This window comes from Tachypleus tridentatus, chromosome 12 (assembly GCF_004210375.1).
Source record: "Tachypleus tridentatus isolate NWPU-2018 chromosome 12, ASM421037v1, whole genome shotgun sequence".
Taxonomy (NCBI): Eukaryota; Metazoa; Arthropoda; class Merostomata; order Xiphosura; family Limulidae; genus Tachypleus; species Tachypleus tridentatus.
In genome coordinates, this window is record NC_134836.1 from 17,348,986 (window position 1) to 17,374,152 (window position 25,167).

The 25,167-nt window shown below is 33.9% G+C and overlaps 1 protein-coding gene and 1 long non-coding RNA gene across 10 annotated transcripts in view; one reads left to right on the top strand and one right to left on the bottom strand.

Moving 5' to 3' along the window:
• LOC143235013 (CD151 antigen-like) overlaps positions 1-25,167 on the top strand; it is a 65,112-nt gene that overhangs the window by 10,612 nt on the left and 29,333 nt on the right. The window contains exon 2 of one of the 9 annotated variants that reach the window (XM_076472722.1): positions 19,816-19,970. The exons of 7 other annotated variants lie outside the window; for them this stretch is intronic. The gene's annotated coding sequence lies outside the window, so the exon portion shown is untranslated. Of the gene's footprint in view, positions 1-19,815; positions 19,971-22,303; positions 22,324-25,167 lie in introns of those variants that run through there. One more of the 9 variants, XM_076472723.1, reaches the window with a different exon arrangement.
• On the bottom strand, positions 8,360-21,979 carry LOC143235016 (uncharacterized). Its single transcript, XR_013018891.1, has 3 exons — positions 21,340-21,979; positions 16,452-16,610; positions 8,360-14,008 (listed from the first exon to the last, which is right to left on the bottom strand). It is a non-coding gene; the product is annotated as an uncharacterized LOC143235016 (long non-coding RNA).

Genomic DNA, 25,167 nt, shown 5'->3' on the forward strand with positions numbered 1-25,167 from the left:
GTTTTGGAACGGAATGTATAAAGCAGAGCTATATTTTGACAATATTTGACATTTCGTACATGCAAAGTATGTTACAAGATATTAATCACTTTTGGAAAGGGTATGAAACAGCCATTGCTTTTATGACATAAAGTATTCATCACTCAAATCATAAAGATGTGTTCAGATCAAGGTTTGAAACTTCAAAGAATGTATATTTCATGTATCAAATAGTATTGGAAAAGAAAAATAATATGAATCAATTTGAAATACTGGGACCACCTAAAAAGAGGCTTGCAACAAGTCATACCCCACTCATAGTAAGTTAAGTGCACATCTTGTAACAGCTGAAAATTCACAAACACAGATGTCAATGGTAAAAGCCGTTCTTTTGCTCTGAGCAACAGTTCGCAACATAATTAAAAAGGATCCCCGTCTGAAAAAAGTGGCAAAAGGTGCCTCCACGACATATCTATTCAACATTCACTCTTCTTAAGCAAATGGAAAGTAAAACAAGTAATCAAATACGAGTTAATTAACTAAACGCATTAGTGCTTATACAATTCTGTGCGACAGGCGTTGGAAAATTTCACTCTCGTTTACTATATGGCTCATGGAAATCAGGGAGTAACAGTGTAAATTTGATGGGACAGTTTCACGCGCAGCCTTTTGCAATGGAGATTACGCTGCAGCGCTGTTACCAAGGTCCACGCTATTGAAGTAAAGCATGGCCGAACGTGATGACACTAACTATAAAAACGTTGTGATGTTCCAAAATTATTTTAATATAACGTATCCAACCTCTGTATATTTGCACCAAAAGTATGAACTTTGTCATAGAAAATCAATAACATCACAAAAACGAAGGAACTTTTTCTCTTTTTTTTTTGTTGTGCTTCGCAGTCAAGAACACGTTAAGAGGAAAGATTTTATTTTAATATTTGCTATTGAAAGTATGTATGACTTGAAAGAAACTAACCGTAGCTATCCCAGAATGCGCGTGTGAACAATCTTAGAAAACAATAACCTAACCTAAGCTTAGAAAAAGAAGTAGATTAAGATGGCAATATCTAATAATTATCAAATTGTTTTGCAGTTGAATTGAACGAGGCGATCCTATTTGTGATAAAAGATATAACAATTGATTTTTAGAACTACTTAACAATAACAAATCTAAGTGTACTTCATATCGTATAAATGCACTTAATTTCTGTATCAACTGAATTGGTCGAGAGTATTTTGTTCTAAAGTAGGGCCTTTTAGACTTACTAAAAATTCTAGTGAGTCGTGCAACACATTATTTCACATTAGCACGAAACCTTAGCTGTGAGATCTATGTCAGGGAATATCAACCTTCATTAAACGTCATTAGATTAAAAAGGGAATTCATTGAACAATAAACAAAATGCCAAGGTTACGATAAGGTCTGTTTCAACACTCCAAAAGCCGCTCCAATTGGTTTTAGTTATTTTGATTTTCAGCAAAATAATGATCTTCACAAATCATGCATGGCGTATGACAGCCAGCAACAATGATTAAAGAGAGAATAAAAACATTATTTAAGAAGGTACTGTACTCTCCAGGGTTTCACTGAAATAACGACGTTAAAAAATAAGATAATTCTTCCGTTGGAAACACTTTCCTTCATTTACCTCTAATCTGTTCCAAGTTTACAGAACCACCCACCAAAGTTTAACGCTTCACTGGTAATTTTTGTAGCATAAAGACTGAAAAGGGTATTTACGATGATTGACAACAGATGGTGTGAAAATTTGTTGCTCAGATCGAGCAGCATGCATGGGAGATCATGATTACATTTGTGAATTAAGTTTGAGTATCGTGGTGATATTGATCAAAAATAAATTTTAAAATTACAAGAGCTATAGAATTATCAAAACTCGACCACTCGTCGAAGTCGCAATAATTAAAAAAAAATATTTCCATGCTCACATGTTTCTCATTATCTTTTTTTGTTTAAGCGAAACTAGTTCATAAAGAAAATCATGCCCTCTGGTGGCACAGCGGAATGTCTGCGGACTTATAATGTTAGAATCCGGATCTCGATACCCGCAATATGAATAGCACAGATAGCCCATTGTGTGGCGTTATGCTTAACTTCAACAAACAATGAAAATTAAAATTCCGATGCAAGCATCGGAATTTTCATTTAAGATCATCCATTATATGTTCAAGTTTGTAATTAATATTCTTCTATCCAAACACTTTCTGCGATTAACAAACAAAATCTGAATCTAAAATGCTGTTCACACGCACATCAGATTTGAAATCTATAATAAGTAAATTAAGAGAAATGTGAAAAAAAAAAAACTCGTTGTAACGTAATTTGTATCACGATTATTAAGCCTCTTGGCTTCTCATTTCCAACAGATTTAGATGTTTAAAGCTCTAACAATATAGTGTGAATGTTGATTCTGTAGAGAAAATATACAACTTTGAAAAATAATTAATGTTTTCCCTTTTGTTTAACGTGATAACTTTGTATTCTTTGATTATTTATTTCATTTTGTCATTACATGAACACTATTTGTATCAAAACTGCCACATATACCACGTATCAGGAGCTTTATTCTTTCTTAGGGTTTAACGTATAAAATAATCTAATCTGCTTATGGACATTTATAGAGCTCTCAAATTTTGGTTGCTGTCAAAGACCTACTGACTTTTATCTGCACTATAGGATGTTTATTTTATGCTCAAAAAAGTGTACCTTTACTTTCACAGATGACCAATCTGTTCGCATACTTATAGTTGTGTCCCAAAACCATTCTATATATATATATTGTCATTATTGTACGTTTTTGTCAGTATGAGCAAATGAACGATTACAAATAAATAAACAAAAGAAACATTAAAATAATTTTCTTAGGTCCAAAAGTGATTGAGAAAATTTAAATTCATTAATTTATTTGTTGTTAAACACAAAGCTCCATAATGAGCTCTTTGTCCTCCTCTGGTATCGAAACCAAATATTTAGTACTGTTAACGCTGTTGTTGACCCTAGGAAATAAAACTTTGAAACTGCTATGCCAAAGTTAGGTAAACTTTAACTTTTACAGTTTTGCGCTAGTTCATATCTTAACATTCAATTATATGGTACCTTTTAAACAAAATTTGCTTTTAAATCTTTTTTTTTCAATACCAATCAACTAAATACCGTAGACCATAAATAATAATGAAGATTTTTATCATGATTTTTTGAGGACTGGCATGAATTAGTGGTTAGGGCACTTGATCCACAATTTGTAAGTCGCGGATTCGAATGCCATCATTACACATGCTCACTCTTTTAACTTTGTGGGCATTATAATGTGACAATTGATCTCGATGTTGGCTGCTTAACCGTTTCCCAAGAGTTGGCGTAGGTGGTTTTGAATAGTAAACTTCTGTCTAGTCTATCACTTCAATTTTTGGGACAGCTAGCGCAAACGGCGCTTGAGCAGCTTCGCTCAAAATTCATAAACAAGTAAACAAACAAGTAATTGCTTCTGTAACCGTAAGTCAATTGACGTAAAACTCGTATTGTTATCGATTTCGATGTAAAAATTCCGAGAGCATTATAGCCGGGAACAAAACTCTCCTGGTACGAACTCTGTTTTTTCATTTTTCTCGTTAAGTAGGACACCAGTACAGTGAAATACAAAGGCCAGACTGTGATTTAAAAACCTAATTTGGTCTAAAGAAAATTGATTTATTATGTGTCAGTCCAACAATTATGTGTTAAAAAATTCCTAAAAGTACAGTTTTAAAATATTATTCATATAACTTGAGGCTTATGTGTAAATATTTATTTCGGATACGCATTATGATTAACTTTTTTCGTAGTGTAAAAACCAGCTTTCATTTTGACACTAAAAGTGCTTCAAACAACATAGTTTATTATTACTTCTTCTTCTTCTTTACTTCTCACAACTGTTTACAGGAAGTGATTTAAATGGGGGACGTTGTGAGCTTGAGCACCCGTATCTACCTCTCCTAATTGATATTTAATTTTGATTAGTTTATTATTTAAGTTTTCTGATTTGATTATTACTAATGAATTTCTTAATGGACGTCTGGCAAACGGAGGTTAAGACTAACAGACGGTATATCCCCACCACAATGTGGGTCCTACTACCGCAATCGCCTCTAAAACATAGGGTATATTTTATATCCAACATTATAGCTTGTGTCACAGGGATACTTTTATTTGTACATCGTTTTTTATTTTTGTTTGGGCTTGTTTTTGTTTATTATAAAATACCATGTTTTACGAATATACATATTAAGTTATTAAATCTTATGCAAATAACTTTTGATCCGGTAATAATATGTTATAAACAAATTGTGTAAATGTTAGGATTTTTTTGTTATTTATCATAGCGTCAACCCTCTTATTCTTCATAGTTCATACATAACCTAGACAAAAGATGGATTCTTCAGCTTGTATGGTAATAAAAACGACATGGACAGTGATAATAACAAGACTGAATTTCACAATACTGACTTTTTGACTAAGTAATTACTTCACATAAACATACACATATACATACATATATTTAGTCGACCCGCCTATGTCACTCCCTGACAATCGGATTATTATTTCCTAGTTATAAGTGAACGCACACACTGACTTTTATTAAAATGTAGCTTTGATCCACCTGTAGTTATTTAGCAAACTTTCAAGGGAAATGTAATTATACTTAAGATTACGAAACTCAACCATGTTTGCGATTATTTTCTGTGTATATCTTTTTATCATAAATTAACCTATGTATTTCCGTTCTAAGAAAAATGTAATGTGTTTGAGTAACGAACTTCTGAAGAAATGATATCTCTCTCTGTTGTTAGTCTGAGAACTTTTATCTGATGTTCACTTGAAGGAGTGTTGTACGTTAACCATTTGTTTTGAAATTCACAATACATGTCCATCATGTGTCCCGAAATCTCCGAGTGTAGTTCTCATTCGGTTTCTCCTAACATTTTACGAAGTGTAAATGATGTTTTTTAACTTTTTTCATTCTTTTATTGAGTGTTAAAAGTATTGTTGGAATAACAGATGAAATTAAGCGTAGTTTGAAATTTCACGCAGCTACCCAAGGGACAGTTGTGATAAACTAGAGGGAAGACAAATAGTCAACACTACCCCTGCCAACTCTAAGACCACTTTTTTACCCTCGCATAGGGGGACTTACCATCATATAATAAGCTCCCACGGCTGAAAGGATGAGAATGTTGGGATGACGGGAATGCGATCCACGCAGATAACATAATGTTTTTTGACACAATGGGACCTATTGGTCCAGCTCAGCTGCTTCACACTCTAATTAGTACTAAATTAATTTTGAAAACTTAAAACCAGCCCTTATCGTTCATACACTTATCAAGATTTTTCTTGAACTCACTTAAATTTACTGCCTTTACAACATCTGAAAGCAACTTATTCCAAAGGTGAACAACCCTATTAAAAAAAAAAAAATTGTCTTAGCTGAAGATGACTCCTATTTTGCCAAAATGTATACTTGTGACCTGTAGTTTTATTATTCTTACTGTTAAATATGTAAAAAGACGATGTATAAACACCATCAATTCCCTTTACAATATCAAACGTCTCAATTAGGTCCCCTAACTTTTTCCAAGAGAAAACAATTTGAGGGATTTTAACTTCTCCTTATATGACAACCTCTCCATCCAAGGCACCACTCTAGTAACCTTTTTCAGCAATTCAACGTCTTCCCCAAGGTAAGGAGTCCAGAATTGAACACATTATTTCAAATGTTGTCTAACCAGTGACCTGTACAATAAAATTATGCCATATTAAGATTTGTAGTTAGTATTCCTGCAGATACAACCTACAAACGTATTTGCCCTACCACTAGCAACAGCACACTGCTTGGATGGTTTTAAAGACTGATCAACCATTACACCAAAATCTTCTTTTCTTGATACTGTTAAAGTTTTTCCCATTCAAATTATGATAACTCACACGCATTATCTTGCATTTATTATAATTAAAACCCATCGACCATTTATTTGCCCAACCACTAAATGACCTAATTCCTTTTGTAAATCAATAGCAACCTCCTTACAGCTAGCAACACTGAAGACATAAATATCGTCTGCAAATATAAGTAACTTATTGACAATTTCTTCATTTATGTCGCTGGTGTAAATCAAAAAGAGCAAAGATCCTAAGACTGAGTCCTTAGGTACCCACACCCCACTTGTAACATTAATCCAGTTTGATTGAACTTCATTTGTAACACCCATCTGTTTTTTTTTTTCATCTAGACATTCTTTTATTCAATTTGTTAATTTATCCCTCATACCTGTAGGAACCATTTTTTTTACAAGCCTTTAATATGGCACCTTGTTAAATACTTTCTGGAATTACAGATACACCAAATATACACCCTTACCATCAGATAAATAAGCGCTAACTTTTTAAAAGAATGTCGAAAGATTTGTAAGATAAGATTTTCCTTTAGTGAAACCATGTTGAGTATCAAATAATATTCTAAACTTTATTAAATAACTTTGAAAAGCATATTTTAACAGACTTTTCAAAACTTTTCCCACAACTGATGTAAGACTAATGGGTCTATAATTAGTGGGACAATTTTATCATCTCCCTCGAAAACGAGGAGTTACATCATCTAATTTCCGATCCTTTTGTATCTGCCCACTATTCAAAGAGTGACAAAAAGTACTTGTAAGTGCCTCATACATCCAATCTTTGACTATTTTCAAAACCCCTTGGGAAATATAATCTGGCCCAAGAGCCTCAGCGTTGTTAAACTTCTAACTTTTATTTAACGAGCTCAACTGTTCAAGATATAAAATACTGCTTCAATCTTCGTTCGTAGAAACTGAAGATTTGTTTGTTTGTTTTTGGAATTTCGCACAAAGCTACTCGAGGGCTATCTGTGCTAGCCGTCCCTAATTTAGCAGTGTAAGGCCAGAGGGAAGACAGCTAGTTATCACCACCCACCGCCAACTCGTGGGCTACTCTTTTACCAACGAATAGTGGGATTGACCGTGACATTCCGTGGTTGGGAGGGCGAGCATGTTTGGCGCGATGCGGGCGCGAACCCGCGACCCTCGGATCACGAGTCGCACGCCTTACGCGTTTGGCCATGCCAGGCAAGAAATCGAAGAAAAAGCAAATTTTAATAATTCAACAATCATCTCATAATAATATTGTGAGTCCAGAGTTCTAACCACCATGCTGTACCAGGCCTTTCTAACAGGAGCTTGATTTCTTCTCTAGAATCATACATATATTTTTTTATGAAACGTAAGTACTAAAGAAAAACAACATAACGAAGAAAAATGAATATTAAATTTAAAAATATATATTTTATTTCTCTATTTATTTTACCGTTAAAAATGCCTGGAATAGGAAATTAATAGCAATTAAGTAATTTATTTATTACTTAAACTTGAATTAAATAATTACCCATATTTTTCCAGTTTTAGTTAGGGTTAGTTTTGTGAAGTAAAAATAACAGTAAACTACATGGGACTTTTACTTAAAACCGACGTTTTGACATACGCCTTTGACGGAGTATAATGTTTACAGCAGCAAAGAATGAAATCTGGACAGCGGTAAGTCTTCGGTTTTATAATGCTAAAATCAGGGGGTCGATTCACTTCCGTGAACACAGCAGATGGCCCGATGTGGTTTTGTTATAAGAAAACGCACACACACACATTTGTAAAACCTTACGGCTGTAATATATTGTGTTCAAACAGAAAAATTTGTAAATATATAAACAGTTTGTCAGTAACGTTATTCGAGTTCAAACTTCTTATTCGTGTTTCGTTGCACTGAATTGTTTTGTAACTTGTAGTATTCATATAATTTGTGATTTTTTTAATTTTGGTAAATATTTTTAAGCATTCGTTGTTTTATAGCTTTTATTACTCTGAGTATTAAACGGTCAGAATATGACAGCTGATGCTAGATTTATACATTTTAACGTTAGAAAATAATATTGATCTTAATATTTTAACAAAGTTGAAATAAGCATTAATATACTGCCCTAACCACAATGTTATATTTTGGATAATTTGAAGCTATCATAGGAAAAAATGGGGGTGTAAGCAATGCCTGTAGCAGAAAATAAAATTTACTATGAGATATTTTAAGACCCCTGATCACGAAAACCGAGGGGTCTAGAGGGGTCTCGGCGTCGTGCTAAATTTTGAAATATTGTGTCCCAAAGGGCGTTGATTCGTAAAAATAAACTAATTGGCTCGGTAATGGTTTTAAAGGATTCAGCGTTTCCATCTTCACCAGAATCAATATCATAAACCTTGTTTTCTTCTAATCTAGTTTAGTTTTGACCTCTTGAGTCACTTGGCCCTCTTATTACTCTTTTTTCTAGGCCCGGCACGGCCAGGTGTTTAGGGTGCTTTACTCGTAATCTGATGGTTGCGAGTTCGAATTTCCGTCATACCAAACATGTTCGCCCTTTCAGCCGTGGGGGCGTTATACATTACGGTAAATCCCATTATTTCTTTTTAAAAGAGTAACTCAAGAGTTGGTGGTGGGTGGTGATGACTAGCTGCCTTCTCTCTAGTCTTACACTGCTAAATTAAGGACAGCTAGCGCAGATAGCCTCGTGTATCTTTACTCGAAACTCAAAAACCAAACCAAGCTACTCTTATTGCTCCACTTCCAGTATTTTTTCTTCGCTTCCAGTTAATATGATTTGCTTTATTCGAGTATGAATTCAAAGGTAAGCAGTATATACAAACAACACAAGTGATGCATTCTTCTTTTTTTTATGTTGATATTCCTGGTAAGGCATTTACAAATTTCACTTATTAGTTTATTTTTCAGTCAGAAGTTTGTTTGTTTAGAATTAAGCACGAAGCTACACGAAAGGCTACCTGTGCTCTGGCCATACGAGTATCGAAACCCAGATTTTAGTGGTGTAAGTCCTCGGACATGCCGCTGTGATGCTGGGGAGCACAATTAAAAGATTGTTTGTTTGTTTTTGAATTTCGCACACAGCTACACAAGGACTATCTGCGCTAGCCGTCTCTAATTTAGCAGTGTAAGACTAGAAGGATTGCAGCTAGTCATCACCACCCACCGTCAACTCTGGGGCTACTCTTTTACTAACGAATAGTGGGATTGACCGTCACATTATAACGTCCCCACAGCTGAAAGAGCGAGCATGTTTGGTGTGACTGGGATTTGAACCCGCAACTCTCAGTTTACCAGTCAAACGCCTTAACCCACCTGGCCATGCCAGGCCCAGTCAAAGGAAGAAGCTTTTTCTAGATTGTATTATTGGAATATGGTTAGGTATTCTGGCGTCTGGCTCCTCCAAACTGTTTTTCGGCTTTGACGTTTTTTCTTCTAAATTTAGGTCATTTTTTCGCTACTGGTGGTCTTATAGTTGAAATGAAAACATAAAATTATTTAGCGTGTAGATAACGAATACTAACTGTCATTGGCTTCGTGAAGCTCAGACAACAAAACAATAATTTAGTATTGAGAAGTCAACCTATTTGTATTATCCACACGTTTTGGACGTAATGAACGTTTATGGAGTTTTGAATTAAATATTGTGTTTAGTTCTTAATGAACAACAAAATTATGCCAGTTATATTCGTAACTCCTGCAAATTCAGATTTCAAGTTGCTTGTGTTTCGAGCATCTCTTTATCTTTGTGTTATATATTAACTGCTGGTTACGAGCTAAAGATCCCAGTGTGATCTTGTAGAGCCATGGACCAGAAGATTTAAGGTTCGAGCCGTGATACGTTGCGCTACTATGGGTTATTATAACTATGAAAGTTAATTTCGTTATTTGGTTAAAAGTATCCACGTGAGCGACAAGTGCTGCAAATTTGTTCTCATCATTCTAATCAGCAGTTGTAATTAGATTATTTAGTTCATGTATCGTTTAAGGTGCCGTTCAGGTTTAAAATACCAAATATAAACTAAAATATTTGTTAGTTTTAAATATAAATAATGAAAATATTTGTGGTGTCAGATAAACTAATTTTTTCGATTGAATTTTCCTTATATAGCGATACTTCCTCTTATTTCACACTAATTCACGTGCAGTTCTTGTAATTTTTAGCACATATCAAAATTATTACTAGTTTTGGAAACTAGATGCAACCTATTAGTACTTCGAGGAAAGCTATGTCTTTATCATAGTGACATAATGTGTTTCCTTTCCTGTTTCTTCAAACGATCACATCATTTCACAGAAAAATGCTTTTAACTCTACAACTGTAATCAACTCTTTTTATACAATGTTGTGCTACAATTAAACCTTATTTATCTATATCGTCAACTGATATTGTTTAAAGTACATTTCTGAGATAGTTCATCATGTTGCTTAAAATAAGGGCAATTATTAGGTTAACACGAAACTTTTATACAAACTGAATTTTGGAGGAGACAGTAAATCTTGTCGGCCTCAGTCATTTTTCTGAAATGAAATCCTTTAAACATAATAGAGCATCCAAATTATGTGTTTGTTAAAGTTTTTGCGCTCATTGTTACTTTACTTCTTGTCACGAAGAAAAATGTTCATCAACTGAGACAAATGTTTTCGCAAATTATTCTCATTACCTCCTCCCACACCATTTGTTTACATTACATATGAGTGCAGTAGCATTAAGAAACGAAGTTGCTGTTGCTGACATAAAATTATGCTTTACGCATTATTTTATTAATTTAAGCAGACAAGCCAAAAATAGCCTATAATAATAATTATCGCTTCAAACTTATAATGTAGTTATTGAATGAATAAGGGATCTAGCAGAATTTTCCACTACGTTAACATTTTTCGTTATTGTCAGGTTTCGACCTTTAAACTGGAAACTTCTACGGACAACTGGACACTGAACGGTATTCGTGCGTTACTTGTTTCTGGGTTTTCCGTTTGTGATGCTACGGAATTTAATAAGTACATAAATGAATATTCATCGTACATCACTTTTAATTGTCCTTGCTATTTTCTAGAAACAGTGACTACAGTGTATTTTCTTATTTACTTAGTTTTTCTTTTTAGAACTCGATCATAAAACTATTGAAACATTATATTTAACACGTAATTCATTGTTGTATATCCCATACTCCCAAACGTGTGGTAACAAGTACATTCCAAGAACACTCCACCCAGGTCGTTGCTCGTGCACACAAACACACGTATCTATAACAACTTTAAGCAAGATGATATAGAAGATCACCATAGAAACCATCATTGGACTTTACCAACGAAAATCATTAAGTGCGTGTGTTTTCTTATAGCAAAGCCACATCGGGCTATCTGCTGAGCACAACGAGGGGAATCGAACCCCTGATTTGAGCGTTATAAATCCGAAGACATACCGCTGTACTAGCGGGAGGCAAATCATTAAGTTAGCTACACCCTCCAATACCCAACAAGAGCAAACGAGAGGACATTAAATTTATATCAAAAATATTTAAACGCTTGAGTTGCAAGACTGCAAAGAAGAAGTAAGATGTGTAAACTATGTTTTGAAAATTTTTTCTTTGTCGCTGGTCAGATATTTGGGTTTTACATAAAATCGCAATACTTACGATCATGATGGAATGTTACAGAGTTTAACGAAACTTTACTGATAAAATTAACTGGAAATCTGGAAACACTCAAGTCGTATATATATATATATATTCTCATTATTATTATTAGACTAATATTATGTTATTATCAGACTACTGAATTGTCAACTGACCACATCTTTTGTACTGGGTCGGGAGTGTTACTTTGTTGTTGTTTGTTTTTTTTATTTTGCGCAAAGCTACACGAGGGCTCTCTGCGCTAGCCGTCCGTAATTTAGTAAAGACAAGAGAGAAGGAAGTTTGTCATCACCACCCACCACCAACTCTTGGGCTACTCTTTTACCAACGAATAGTTGGAGTAACCGATACATTTTAACGCCCCAACGGCTGAGAGGGCGAGCATGTTTGATGTGACGAGGATTCGATCCAACGACCCTCAAATTACGAGGGATCAGGAGTGGTTAGTATACCGGGCTGCAGAATGTAAGGTTCCAACTTTAAATTGCAATAGACCATTAAACGCGCTCCACACATTCAGTTATGGAAGCATTATAACTGTGACAGTCAGTGCCGCTATTCGATGAAGAATAGGCGAAGAGCTGTTGACTTGTCGGGGTTTTTCTGATTAACAGTTTGAAATGAGAAATGACCCTATCAGAACCTAGTCATTTGACCTGTGTTAAAAATACCAGTTTTTTTTTATTGTAAACAATCAATGTATTTTGGGATTAATTGCTGAAAGTATGTTTCATCACTATACATGCTATAAATATTTTGAAAGCAAGTTATAAAGTATTTTAAAATATTATTTTCTACATAATTATCAAATAATCCATGCAGAATACAGTAAATCCACTATACAGTAGTGACTGCTCAGTATCTCGAAGACCCAGCTTTTACAAATTTTTGATTTTCGTAAGCAGTGCTTTCTAAATCTGGAACACTCCAACAACGTAAGTATTCAGTGTCCAACACCACCTCCGTTATCAATGCATCTGTGACGCCTGTTGAAAACTGGCACATAGCATCTGGGGTCACCTGTTTTAACAGTCCACACCACTATAAAGAAGTGTATTGTCTGTCAGTCAATCACTAGATACTAAAATATTGTCGCATAAGAGACGCTTAACGTTACTACTTTAGTAAAAGTGCGCATGCCATGAATAATGAGGAGAATTATGTACTCTGTTGGCTACAACACATCATGGCATATGAACTTTGAAAGGTCTCGCGCTGGGACAGTGGTAAGTCTTCGGATATACAACACTAATATAAAAGGTTCGATTCCCCTTGGTGAACACAACAGATAGCCTGACATGGTTTTGCTATAAGAACACACATATAGAGAGAGAACTTCAAAAGCAAGAAATAAAAATATTTCTTAATTTTGGTTCTTGTTTCCTTTTGAAACAAAACACTTTCTGGAACTCTGAAGAAGTACATCTAGTTAGCACATTTACAGGTGAAATGTTCTATTTACCTATACATATATTCCACAGTTTGAAAAGGGAAACATTCGATTATAAAAACAACAACCACACAAGCTTTCCTATATATATGGGTTCCTGGTGGGTTTTAGTGATTTATTATAAATTCAGATGTTTAATATGTTTATCTTTCAACAATGAAATAAGTTGCAGAAAATTTATCGTGTAAAATGCTTTTTTAAGCCTAATGTTACTGGAACTGTATGTTTGAATATATTTCTCTGTATTTATATTAAAATAAACTACACTAGTTTTTGTTGTTGTATTTATTAAATCTGACATAAAATTAAATTTTATCACAATTAGTGGCATCTAATTTATTTCTGTTAAGTAGTGTAAGAATCACAGCAGTCATAATAATAATTACCATTGTCGGTTTCAAACTATATGGAGATTGCCTAGTCAAAGCTATGAAGGACTATATTATAATAACAAACATTGTCAGACTCAAATAACACGGCGATTGTTCAGTCAACGCTCTGAAGGACTCCATAATAACAAGATAACGATTATTCAAACAACGCTCTGAAAGACTCCGTTATAGTAACAAACATTGTTAGGCTCAAATCACATGAAGATTGTTCAATCAACGGTCTAAGGAACTCCATAATAACAACATAACGATTATTCAAACAACGCTCTGAAATACTCCGTTATAGTAACAAATATTGTTAGGCTCAAATCACATGGAGATTGTTCAATCAACAGTCTAAGGAACTCCATGATGATAATTGGCTTTATCACGTTCAAACTACATAGAAATAGTCTAATTAATGCTGTGAAGGAGTTTATTGTGCGTGCATTCACAATAAACAATCCATTCTTTTTTGTGATTAAGATTTATATAGTAACTGTTCAAAATATGATTGATGGTGATAAATCCACCCACTTATAATTACCTTCAAGGGGTCTAAGTTTTAACAGTTTAGAAACTCGGTCACAAGCATTTACCGAGAACAGCTTGTCCTATACTTCATACACAGCACCTGAAAGGAAAAACACAATGTTCCAGTTTTATTTTCTAATATCCTGAGGGTAGATTTCAACTGTACTGTTTTAACCCAACAATTCAACAATAAATACGTTATAATATATTTTGTGTCACTGGATATGTGTGAGTTTAATTACTTTGTAGACATACATTTCCCCATAAACTCTTTATTTCAGAAAATCTCAACACATCAGTAAATAAATGTAACTTCTACGTCTTTTTTTTTTTTTTTACTTTCTCCCTTTCATTGGCTCAGCGGTAAGTCTGAAGACCTATAACGCTAAAGCAGGGTTTCGATACCCATCGTAGACACTATAAAGATAGCTCGTTGTGTAGACAAACAAATAAAACTTTTTGCTTTTATGATTTATGTATAGACTTAATGAATCGTTTTGTGTGGGTATGAACTGTTTTGTTATTTATCATTAACTGATTAAATCTATTAGTTTTATGAGTTGTACACAGGTATAATCACACCTTATACCAACAGTCTTTACAGTGTAAATGCTATGACATTTTGCCGCAAATGTAAATCACACTTTCGTAGGAAACATGTTTTGTTTTCAACATATACATTTGGTTCAGGCAAAGTCCCAAACATTCAACAGTGTAATTTTTCCACGTATAAACCTTTGGCTAAAGATTTATAAAAAGCGTTTTTAAAGAAGATATTTGTACAGTATATCTAGGTTGTTACACACGAGGAACAAAACCCTTCAATATTTTCCATTGAAGTTAAACTTCTATACACCAGAACGTTTATGGTTGTAAGGAACTCCGACGCCACATCTCAACTCAATCTTAAACAACCTCCCAATCTGAAAAAGAAATTTTATAGTTATGAATGAGAATCCAGTGGTACCGTTAACCAGTTTAATAAAAAAAAGGTATTTAAAGTAGACGACGAGTGGCATATTTACAACTACTCAAAAAAATGAGTAGTTATTTTCTTGAAAAAATTACTAAAGAAACTGGAATCGTGGCAATTCATATTACCCTTAAAATACAATATGTATCGTTGAGTATAATTGTATGTTTGTTTTTTAATTTCGCGCAAAGTTACACAAGGGCAATGTGCGCTATCCGTCCCTAATTTAGCAATGGCTTGACCTTCACACCATAATGCTTCCACAACTGAAATGTCGAGCATGTTTGGTGTGACTGGAATACGAAACCGTGCCCCTCAAATATAAATTTTTTAATCTAGAATATCATTATTATAAAATACAGCTTACCTCAGTATAATTTATATATATAGTTTTGTGTTTGTGATACAAAACACATTGTGTCAAAAACAGTTTGAGTGGATATAATGTTTTGATTTGGTATGTTTAATTTTTACATGTAATTTGAAAGCTCTCCAAACATTTTAGTGTGTCAGAATGTAACTTCAGATTTTGCAAATGCGTTTAAGTGTCTTGTGTGTTTTATTGCTTGTGTATTTGTTTGGAATTAAGCACAAAGTTATACAATAGGCTTTATGTGCTCTGCTCACCACGGGTATCGAAATCCGGTTTCTAGCGTTGTAATTTTGCAGTCATACCATCTGTGTTACTGGGAAGTACCTTGTTCTGACACCCACGATTGTCACAGCTGCAATAATGTAATAAACATAGATATTTCGAATCTATAGAAATTCTAAAACAACTGCGATGTTTCTCGAGTACCATCTGCTTTTCGTTTTATGAGCGTCACTTCTTTCTCGCTTAAGTTTTTCTGTGGTTTTAAGAATGTTTTCCATTATAAATTTAAAATGTGTCGAACAATTGATCTACGGATCCATTAGTTACTTTACATTACCGGGAAGAAGAAAATTGGGTATGTGGTATTTTAGAAATAATAAAGATGCATAATAATAATAAAGTAAAAGTCGTCGCTGTCGGCCGATCACCACCTTGTGGTCAGTGGCCCAAACTTAAAGATGGCGCCAAGGGTACATGATCTGTGCGCTGACGACATGGTTCCGTACTTGGAAGGAGGAGTGTTTGTACTTTAGCCAGTGCAAAACTATTATATCCACTAATAGAACAAATCCACTTTTAAAAATTGAAGTTTTAATTTTATTTTTTGTTAAATTCAAAAATTATTATGCTCTTTAAATGCTTAGTGTTTTCGAGGAAATTGGGAAAATATGTAAAAACAAGAAAACTTGATTTGAAAAAATCAAGTTAAAGATAATCTAATTTTTAATATCCTCACCAAAATGGATTTCGATGCGAAGGAATCGTGAAGCCTAGAATATTTATAAGTTAATTCGCCAACTGTTGAAACTTTAGCTTCGTTTCGAGGCATTTTACCCCCCATCAATAACCCTGGAAAAGGTAGATCGAAAATTTTCAGGTCACCCTAACAGACCAGGTACAAGTACACACTATCACTATACCAGATACCCAGCCTTGTAATAGATCATCACTATGAGATACAAACTAGATACAAACCATTACTGTACAAGAGACTCAATCTTCTAAAAAGACCACCACAATCAGATACAAGCTTTTTATAGACCACCACTATACCAAAGACCATATCTTGTTTATGGACTCGTCTTTGCCTAGGACTACTGGTAAAGGGGGAAATTCTCTCAAACTGGTATTACTCTGTGAAAAATGACGAATTGAATGATAAAATTGTTCCATACTTCTTTCTTGCGTAAAAATTAAAGCAAATACTGATATTTTTTTATGTTCTAACACTTGTCTTACCACTAGTAACTGTTGCAGTAAACTTAATGCGAGCTAACACCAAGAGACCGGTTAGACTTGGAGTAGGTTTGCGCTAAATTCAACAAACAAATAAGCAAAAAATACAATCTGTAGAGTAATGTTTGAATGAATAAACCGTTTTTAAATTATATTGTTGTTTGTTGTAAACTACAGAGCTACACAATGGGTTATCACTGCCTAGCAAACAGTGAGTATCGAACCCGAGTTTTAGCACATAGAGGCTTGGCGCTTAATTACCGGATAGGATCATTTTTGAATAATAAAATATTAATTCTAAAGATTAGATATCTTGCGTGAATATTCCTTATTTATTTTTTAACAATCACTGAATTAAAACACCTTCTCTTCTTACATATTGTGCACCAGGTAACAAGGGGTTACTGTTAGTAGAAATAAAAAAGTCCAGATATGAAGTTAGTTAAGCCGATGCTAAACCAAGTCTTTCCATTTTTAAATTAACCTATGCTATTAACTGCTAAAATTGGGACTGTTTAAAAACAAGAATCAAAAATAAACAACATGTAATGTATCCCAAAATAATAGAATTGCATGAATTTGACACATAATAATTGTTAATTATTAGAAGGATGAACTTTAAAAAATATGGGGATAACTAATATGATAAAAAAAATCCTAACTCTCACACAGTTTATTTATAACGTAACATGTTATTACAGTATTCACTATTACCTCACCAAAACTTTTATATAAATTTAAAGAACTTAATATGCACATATGTCAGGGACTTTGTAGGAAGAGGTAGCAGGCAAAAGTAGCGATACTCAGCTCTTAAACAGTAGTTCACGTGATTAATTATTAGGTGGATATTGACCTTAGAGGTGTTTTACAGACCGAAGTTGAAAGGTCGCGTGTCAAAGTAAGAAGTTTGTTTGTTTTGAATTTTTGCGCAAAGTTAAACGAAAGCTATCTGCGCTGGCTGTCCCTAATTTAACAGTTAAAGACTATAGGGAAGGTAGCTAGTCATCACCACCTACAGCCAACTCTTGAGCTACTCTTCTATCAACGAATAGTGAGATTGTTTGTGACATTATAACACCCCCATGGTTGAAAGGGCAAGCTTGTTTGGTGTGACAGGGATTCGAACGCAAGACTCTCGTATTACAAGCAGAGCTCCCTAAACATCTGGTCATGCCCTCATTAACATGCCCCTTGTTCCAACCTATCATCCCATAAAATTTGGTTTATATTGGCTGAGCGACCTAGGAGTAGTTAGGTAATAGACAAACAGAGAGATAGACAGATTTTTGTCGTGAATATATATATTTGGTTGTTTTTCAGCCCGTTAAAATTTATTTGTAATTGTGCCATATCAGCCATTCTAAAAGAAATTGATTTGATTTACAAAAATAACGAGAAAATATAAATAGTTTAGAAATAGTAGAAACAGCATTAAGCTTATGTTTTACTGTAGGTCGTGAAAGTAAAATACTTTCAGATAGCAGCTTTCACTGGCTTACCTGTAGTTGTAAAATGTTAAAATAAACTTGAGTTTCTAATAATTTTTAACTTTTATAAATATGGATGCAAGTGAAAACTATTCACTCAATAGATATTGTTTGGCTTGTCATTTTCATAATAAAAAAATAAACTAAACTAAAAAATCATTTACAATAATTTTTAAACTAAGGTGTCCCTTATATATGTAAAAACGGCTCGTTTGGGTTGAGAAAATTTTTTATGTAGAGGAGCGAACAACGTTTTGACCTTCTTCGGTCATCGTCAGGCTCACGTGATTTTTTGATTCGTGATATCTATTTACTTTTGTTGGTTAATTTTGCTCTCTGTCTAGGTGTGTGCGTATAATGTTTTCTACGGTTTATGGAGGAAACTTATTGATATTGATGAAGTATTGTGTTATTTTGTTTAATTCATCTTTAATTTTATCTGGTGAGCATAGTTTTATGGCTGTGTTTATTTGGTTTCTTAGTATGCTAAGTTTTTGTTTTGTTTCATGTGCTGAGTCCCAAGGAATGTATAGTCCAGTATGGGTGATTTTTCGGTGGATTTCTGTTTTAAATTGTGTATCGGTTCTTGTAATTTTGAGGTTAAGAAATGATATTTGATTGCTTTTTTCTTGTTCACATGTGGAGTTGATGTTGGGATGTATAGCGTTAATGTGATTGAAAAAATTATGTATGTGTTCTGTAGATCTGAATCCCGCAACCATGTCATCTACATATCTGTACCAGTATAGTGGTGGATGTAATGCTGTGTTAATTGCTTGTGTTTCAACTTGTGTCATAAAAATATTGGCTAGAACTGGTGATACTGGGTTGCCCATGCTCAGGCCATTTGTTTGTATAGCTGTGGGTGTTGAACATGAAGTTTGTCTTTATCGTAGTGAATTCTATGAGAGTTGCTAATTGGTTGCTGGGAATGTCTATAGTTGTGTTAGGGTCTCGGATATAGAGTTCTAAAGCTATCTTGCAGGCTTCAGCGGTTGGAACTTCTGTAAAGAGGGTTTGTTTGTTTGTTTGTTTGTTTTTTGAATTTCGCACAAAGCTACTTGAGGGCTATCTGTGCTAGCCGTCCCTATTTTAGCAGTGTAAGACTAGAGGGAAGGCAGCTAGTCATCACCACCCACCGCCAACTCTTGGGCTACTCTTTTACCAACGAATAGTTGGATTGACCGTCACATTATAACGCCCCCACGGCTGAAAGGGCGAGCATGTTTGGCGCGACCGCGATGCAAACCCGCAACCCTCAGATTACGAGTCGCACGCCTTAACATGCTTGGCCATGCCGGGCCACTGTAAAGAGGGATATAACACCGAAACTGGCCATTAAGGCTTTATGATTAAGTTGATTAAGATTAGACTTGAAATTAAAAGAGCCTTTAATGAATGAGCTGGCTGATGTTACATATTTGGAGAATGCCCATGCTGTGTATTTACCGATATTGTAATTAAACGATTCATATGTTGACATTATTGGTCGTAATGGACAATCTGGTTTATGAGGTTTGGGAATGACGTAATTTGTGGTGTGTGTGAGTCGGTTTTACGTAGGTAGGAATAAAGTGTTTGTGAAATTGTGTTGGCCTTTTTTTCATTTTTAGTAGTATTTTGAACTTGACGATGACCGAAGAAAGTCGAAACGTTGTTCCCTCCTCCACGTAAAAAGTTTTCTCAACCCAAACGAGCCGTTATATATTTTTCTCTACAAGTGGGTTTTCTCGACATCACTGATTAAGGTGTCCCTTGTATGACAGAGGTAAGTTTATGGACTTAAAACACTGAAGTCCGGGGTTGATTCTCAACAGTAATCACAGCAAAGTGACCAATGTAGCTATGCTCTGAAAAAAAACTTAATTAACTAACTAAAAATAAAATTAAGCTTATGATATTTTCGTATTTATTTAACGGTCTGGCTGTTAACAGAAAATGTTAGAATAAAACTTCCCAAGAAAATAGTATTTGTGTATCTCATGATTGCCTCAGTTGTTCTCAGTAAAATTAATGTTTGATTACTTATCTGAACATTTTAACTCTATCTACGCTACTTAAGAACCTGAACTCTTCATATTTCATAATAGTTGGATGGCAACAGTTTTTCAACTGGTTGTTCTCTTTATTAAGCTTGAAATTATGAAAAGTGGCACCTACTTGGTAATTGGGCATAACATGTGTTTTCTGCTATTTTATTTGGAGGATATTTCAATGTTTTTCGTGTACTGTAAGTCGATGTGGTTTTTATTTAACAAGTTGTCAACGCAGTCGTTAAGTTTATGTTGTTCTACATGCCTTTTTAAAATTTCCTTCTCACCATATAAAGATAATATGTTCTGCTCATAAATGTATGGCTATAATCCTACATGTTGTTCATGAATCTATAGCTCTTATCCTCCAATGATCGTTCGTGTTATATCTCGAAGTTACGGCCTCGGCCTATTTTTTATTGAGAATAACCAATTCAATGGATAACGCTAGTTACTGTGAGTAAATCCGAAGTTTCCCTTGAGAAAAAACCTTTTATTTGAACATACTGTGATATACCTTCGTAGAGTAAACACTTTTGTTACTCATCTTAAGTGAATTCAATAAAGAAATTTTGAGAAAAAACAAACAGATATCAGTTTAAGAATTTAGCAAACGAACATACAAAAAGTAAAATAAACAAATGTTTATTTTGCCTTTAACTCAATAAAATAACTCAGTAATGAACAGTATCCTTTTTGCTTAAGCCAAGTTAGTTTAGTTAGCTGAAGTATTACCACGTACTTTGACCCCTTCTCCATGAGTTCGCGATTATTTTACCAACTTCGCTAAAAACAGAGTTCGTTCCAACTTAATGACAGAATACAACAATACGTAACTTTGCACTAAACAAACACTTCGTAACGAATCCTGCCAATACTACCATCATTAGGCAAACTCACTCAATACTCTTTGAGGAAATCAGTTTAACTTGAGGCTACTGCACCTACAGTGTAACGCCCAACCACAGCACGTATATATTGGTTCGTTAACGCGTTTTACTTTTTTACTTACAATAGATATAGTTTAGAATATACTCATATGCTTAAGTTGATGAATTAGCCACATAAGGACCCTTTAAAATAAAATTATATAGGAAAACTTACATGTAGTGATTCGTCAGAACTCATAGACATTTGGAATACAGGCTAAGTGCGCACTAAAAGATAGGAGCACAGTACGTGATTCACTTCCTTCGGATAGCAAGTAGCTCAAAACTCAACATAGTTTTTAATATAACACCATAGACTTAGCTGTAGGCAATTTTTAATGGAACAAAATCTTCATGTTGTAATTCGTTCAAGGAAATTCTTTCACTTTTATACTGTATATAAAAGTTCATAATTCTGTCAAGCTAACATATGTGTAATAACTGTCGCAAATTCGCTCACAAAGTGTAGAAGTTATAAATATTTTGAAACTAATTAGAAGTGTTCATAATATCAGAATTACTAAGTCAAACTTAATTTATAAACTCTAAGAAATTTCTTTGAAAAACAACGTATCCTTTCTTAAAGTGGAATATAGGGACCAACAAGAGTAATTTCCGACACTTTATGAAATGTAAAAGTATATAACACTGGTGTTTATAATAAGAGTAATCTAAAAGGGAATGTATTCCATTACAGCTTTTTTGGTATTTTCTTTGTGACCTAGATGTTTCATTATGATAAAAACTTTACTATGTTATGTCGTGAATACTCCATTGAAAACGTGGTCCCGTTTGACCCACCTCTACCTTGCAGTCCGTGGTTTGTTAGTTGTTGTTTCATAGCTCGAGAGTAAAACATAAGAGAGGAGTTTCCAACAGACTGTAGTCACCGTGAAAAACAAGACTATTAATGTATTATTATATCGTGTTTTACTCTCTAGCTAGTACTTTAAAAGCGTGCAGGGCTAACTAGCCAAAAAATGATGTTGATACAAATTGCAAACTAGGTCAGGTAGAAGCAGTTATACTGTAGAACCACCTGGCGAGTTAAGGCAACAGAAAGTGAAAGTGCCAACAGCTAATGCAGGTTTTATTTATGTTGTTGCTGAAGATAATACGGCTCTTGTCGGTTCAAGAATTGTTGACTTTCTAGTCAGTGGTAAGATATTTAATTACATGCATGATTCTAATTAATGTACAGACTACTTTAATTTGTATATACATCACAACAGAATGTTCTTTTACAACTATAAATTTAATTAAAAAAGCTATAAAAATAGTTGACAATAATATTAAATATATGAAAATAGTATTTTGTTCTTTTGAAAGTAGAATGATAAAAAATGTAACTAAAACACAGCGTGTGCATTCTGTTTTATAGTCCAATATATAAAACTATTTGTTCTATTGTTATATAATAGCTGTGAACATTCGTAACAAACACTTCATGTTCTAGATTCTATTGGTTGAGTAATTCATGGTTTACGTATTAAGGACACGTTTTTTCTGTGACATTTCACCGAACATTTCCATGATTATTTGAAGAATGTAATTTTTATGGTGCCTATATTGAGTATTTTTATGGAAGTCTGATTTTTTTTATATCGGTAAAGTACTTAATTTGATAAGAAAATGTTTTATTTTAAGTAAAAACGTTCCTATATTATGAACAGCGGTTTTAATTTTCACTTCTGTCTGTGATAATTATGCAATAAACTTTTAGAGAACTCATCTTGGAACAATTTTTCGTGCATATTATTCACACCGCCTATAGTAGTTTTCTCTTATAGAGCTACACCTGGTTTGTTCAAATATTTCAGTATAATTCTCATAAAATTTTATAGATCAAACACAATGTTTTTGCTATGAGGCCATTTGATAATTTAATATCGGTTGAAGGTAGTAGTTATGTAACAGGATGTGGCTTACTTCATCCGGAAATGGTATTTTCCTTTTACTGTAGTTATGTTTAATGTGAAAAATAACTAAAAATAATTAACTATTCGTTGTTTTGGTTTATTACAAAAATATACAATATCTACAACTGAAATTTCAACTCGTGTCTTCTTCTCAGTAAACTGTACAGATAGCCTGATGTGGCTTTGCTATAAGAAAACACACACACACACTCAACTCGTGTTCATGGTTGATTTATCATTATTTACATATTACGTTTAAATGTACTGGCCTCGAATAAATAACCTTCTGTTGTCGTTGATATCGGATGACTGTTCTTTGTAAACGACAAAATTGTCAGCAACCATTTAGTTATTAATCTAGCTCACGTCAACTGACCTATTATATTTAGGAACGTACCTGGGAAGCCAAAACTTTGCAAGATAAGTCATTCATTGCCTTTGCAAAGTTTGAACATGTAGTTGCTGAATTCTCTTTCGCATTTTCAAAACAATCAGCAACCCCAGTGGCACAGTAGTATGTCTTCGGATTTATACTGCTAGAAACCTGATTTCGATACCCGTGGTGGGTAGATCACAGATAGCCCTTTCTGTAGCTTTGTGCAAAACAATAGGTCTATAAAGAGTGACAGCAATGATAGAAGTACCACAGTGGATTCCTACTTAGGTAATTTTCATCTGTCATTTCAGTCTAAAAAAAAATACTTCCTTGCAAAATTTGTAGTGTAGAGCTACAGTTACAGTCGATTTCATAAAGCAAGAAGTTTCTCCAGCTGAAATATTTTATCATGTTCTTCCAGTGTATAGAAATGTTCAAGTAAGACACACACAGAGATTGGAATTGAAATTTCTGGCAATGAGGCAGATGTGCTTAATCCTGTTTTGTTTCTTTTTGTTTAAATATCTTCCCAGGTAGTCAAAGCCAGCTACAGCATGTTATTTATATTTTAACATCCTCAGAAAAATTATAATAATTCCTAATTTCTATTTCTTTAACTTCAAAAATAGGGATGTATATATGAACGTCTAACACACAGGACAGAAGCAGCACATGCCTTCCACCCACCCACATTTTCTAGTTAGTATAAATACATCATTATTAATAACTATGTTAGGTTGACAAACTCACAACTGCATGTATTAAGTTTACTGTAGCCATGATAATAACATACACTAAAAAGTGTGTTTGTTTTTAGCTCAAAGCCATATAATGAGTTAACTGATCTCTTTTAACTACGGAAATCAAACCTCATATTTCAGCCACGAAGCTCTGTAAACATTTCGTTGGCCATCCCGTTAACAAAAATTTCGTAAACCACAACACAAAACTATTATACCCAAATGCTTTAGTCAGGTGAACCTGCTTTTAACACTTTGAGTTTATTATAATGATAGGTAACAATATGCGATTTATTTTCTTGTTTAATCAAACAAAACAGGCGATTAGGTTTTAATACACTCTCGTTTTAACCTGATTTTTTAAAAATATATTAATTATAATTACATGGTGAATTATGCTAGTAATTGTATAATGCAAGGTACGAGTGATATCAACTGACTACAGAATCTGGTGTTGAGTTCCGACACTATTCTCATTAGCTCCTTGTTCTGAGTATCCAAAATGTTACAGTTTTCAATGCGAAACTTACCTGTAAACTTATATTTCTGTCAGATCAATGACACAGAAGTCGGGATAGAAAAATTTGATAATCAAGCCGTGAGATCATTAAAAATACCAAAATGTATAATTAATAGAAAAAAGTCGACATTTCGCAGTATATGTGAAACATTTAGAAACTAGCAAGAAGAAAGAGCGACATGTGGTGTTAGTTATTTTTTTTGTTATTGGTAATGGTATGTTGTTGTTATTCTTTCTTTTTATACTCCAAGTGACATACTCCACTAAACAATGGGAACAGCATGATGGGAATAACTTGTACTAGTCAATTACTATTCCTTATTCGACCCTAAATATTAACAGGATATCAAAATAAGTCGTGTATGCATGAGGAAGATTCGCTTCCTGTAGAATTATTTTAAGCTTCATTAAAATAAAAACTTCAGTGGTTCAGCAGTAAGTCTGAAAA